The sequence below is a fragment of the Oryx dammah genome, unplaced genomic scaffold (assembly GCF_014754425.2).
Source record: "Oryx dammah isolate SB20612 unplaced genomic scaffold, SCBI_Odam_1.1 HiC_scaffold_1, whole genome shotgun sequence".
In the NCBI taxonomy this organism is placed as follows: Eukaryota; Metazoa; Chordata; class Mammalia; order Artiodactyla; family Bovidae; genus Oryx; species Oryx dammah.
The window spans coordinates 3,453,984-3,457,165 of record NW_024070185.1 but is presented as its reverse complement, the minus strand read 5'-3'; positions in this window follow the sequence as shown (position 1 = coordinate 3,457,165).

The following is a 3,182-nucleotide window of genomic DNA, read 5'->3' as shown; positions in this document are numbered from 1 at the left end:
CAATAGTGGGAGACTTTAATACCCCACTCACACCTATGGATAGATCAACTAAACAGAAAATTAGCAAGGAAGCACAATTTTTAAATGATACAACAGCCCAGTTAGACCTATTTGATATCTATAAGACAATTCACCCTAACACAATCAATTTCACTTTTTTCTCAAGTGCATATGGAACCTACTCAAGGATAGATCACATTCTGGTCCATAAATCTACCCTTGGTGAATTCAAAAAATTGAAATCATCTCAAGCATATTTTCTGGTCATAATGCAGTAAGATTAGATGTCACCTAAAGGAAAAAAAAAAGTATTAAAAATACAAACATATGGAAGCTAAACAACACACTTCTCAATAGCTAACAAATCTCAGAAGAAATAAAAAAAGAAATCAAAATGTGCATAGAAATGAATGAAAATGAAAACACAAGAACCTAAAATCTATGGAATTCAGTAAAAGCAGTGCTAAGGGGAAGATTCATAGCAATACAAGCCTACCTCAAGAAACAGGAGAGAAATCAAATAAATAACCTAACTCTACACCTACAGCGACTAGAAAAAGAAGGAATGAAGTACCACAGAATTAGTAGAACAAAAAAAATCATAAAAAATAGGGCAGAAATAAATGAAAAACCATCAAAGGAGACCATAGCCAAAATCAACAAAGGTAAAAGCTATTTCTTTGAGAAGATAAATAAAACAGACAAACTACTGAAGAATCAAATCAACAAAATTAGAAAAGAAAATAGAGAAATCACAACAGACAACACAGAAATACAAAGGATCATAAGAGACTACTATCAGCAACTATATGATAACAAAATGGACAACTTGGAAGAAATGGATGAATTCTTAGAAAAGTATAACATACCAAAACTGAACCAGGAAGAAATAGGAAATCTTAACAGACCCATCAAAAGCATGGAAATTGAAACTGTAATCAGAAATCATTCAGCAAACAAAAGCCCAGGACCTCTGACTTCACAGCTGAATTCTACCAAAAATTTCGAGAAGAGCTAACACCTATCCTACTCAAACTCTTCCAGAAAATTGCAGAGGAAGGTAAACTTCCAAACTTATTCTATGAGGCCACCATCACCTTAATACCAAAACCAGACAGTGCAGTTCAGTCGTTCAGTCGTGTCCGAATCTTTGCGACCCCATGAATCGCAGCACGCCAGGCCTCCCTGTCCATCACCAACTCGCAGAGTTCACTCAGAGTCCATCGAGTCAGTGGTGCCATCCAGGCATCTCATCCTTGGTCGTCCCCTTCTCCTCCTGCCCCCCAATCCCTCCCAGCATCAGAGTCTTTTCCAATGAGTCAACTCTTCACATGAGGTGGCCAAAGTAATGGAGTTTCAGCTTTAGCATCATTCCTTCCAAAGAAATCCCAGGGTTGATCTCCTTCAGAATGGACTGGTTGGATCTCCTTGCAGTCCAAGGAATTCTCAAGAGTCTTCTCCAACACCACAGTTCAAAAGCATCAATTCTTTGGCGCTCAGCCTTCTTCACAGTCCAATTCACATCCATACATGACTACTAGAAAAACCATAGCCTTGACTAGACGGACCTTAGTCGGCAAAGTAATGTCTCTGCTTTTGAATATACTATCGAGGTTGGTCATAACTTTTCTTCCAAGGAGTAAGAGTCTTTTAATTTCATGGCTGCAGTCACCATCTGCAGTGATTTTGGAGCCCAAAATATAAAGTCTGACACTGTTTTCACTGTTTCCCCATCTATATCCCATGAAGTGATGGGACCAGATGCCATGATCTTTGTTTTCTGAATGTTGAGCTTTAAGCCAACTTTTTAATTCTCCTCTTTGACTTTCATCAAGAAGCTTTTTAGTTCCTCTTCACTTTCTGCCATAAGGGTGGTGTCATCTGCATATCTGAGGTGATTGATTTCTCCTGGAAAACTTGATTCCAGCTTGTGCTTCTTCCAGCCAAGGTTTCTCATGATGTACTCTGCATAATAAGTAAAATAAGCAGGGTGACAATATACAGCCTTGACGTCCTCCTTTTCCTATTTGGAACCAGTCTGTTGTTCCAGTGCAGTTCTAATTGTTGCTTCCTGACCTGCATAGAGATTTCTCAAGAGGCAGGTTTGGTGGTCTGGTATTCCCATCTCTCTCAGAATCTTCCACAGTTTATTGTGATCCACACAATGATAGGCTTTGGCATAGTCAATAAAGCAGAAATAGATGTTTTTCTTGAACTTTCTTGCTTTTTTCATGATCCAGTGGATGTTGGCAATTTGATCTCTGGTTCCTCTGCCTTTTCTAAAACCAGCTTGAACATCAGGAACTTCATGATTCACGTATTGCTGAAGCCTGGCTTGGAGAATTTTGAGCATTACTTTACTAGCATGTGAGATGACTGCAATTGTGCTGTAGTTTGAGCATTCTTTGGCATTGCCTTTCTTTGAGATTGGAATGAAAACTGACCTTTTTGAGTCCTGTGGCCACTGCTGAGTTTTCCAAATTTGCTGGCATAATGAGTCAGCACTTTCACAGCATCATCTTTCAGGATTTGAAACAGCTCAACTGGAATTCCATCACCTGCACTAGCTTTGTTCATGGTCATGCTTTCTAAGGCCCACTTGACTTCACATTCCAGGATGTCTGGCTCTAGATGAGTGATCACACCATCGTGATTATCCGGGTCATGAAGATCTTTTTGTACAGTTCTTCTGTGTATTCTTGCCACCTCTTCTTAATATCTTTTGCTTCTGTTAGGTCCATACAATTGCTGTCCTTTATTGAGCCCATCTTTGCATGAAATGTTCGCTTGGAATCTCTAATTTTCTTGAAGATATCTCTAGTTTTTCCCATTCTGCTGTTTTCCTCTATTTCTTTGCATTGATTGCTGAAGAAGGCTTTTTTTTTTTTTTTAAATCTCTTCTTGCTATTCTTTGGAACTCTGCATTCAGATGCTTATATCTTTCCTTTTCTCCTTGGCTTTTCACTTCTCTTCTTTTCACAGCTATTAGTAAGGCCTCCCCAGACAGCCATTTTGCTTTTTTGCATTTCTTTTCCATGGGGATGGTGTTGATCCCTGTCTCCTGTACAATGTCACAAACCTCATTCCATAGTTTATCAGGCACTCTATCTATCAGATCTAGGCCCTTAAATCTGTTTCTCACTTCCACTGTATAATCATAAGGGATTTGATTTAGGTCATAC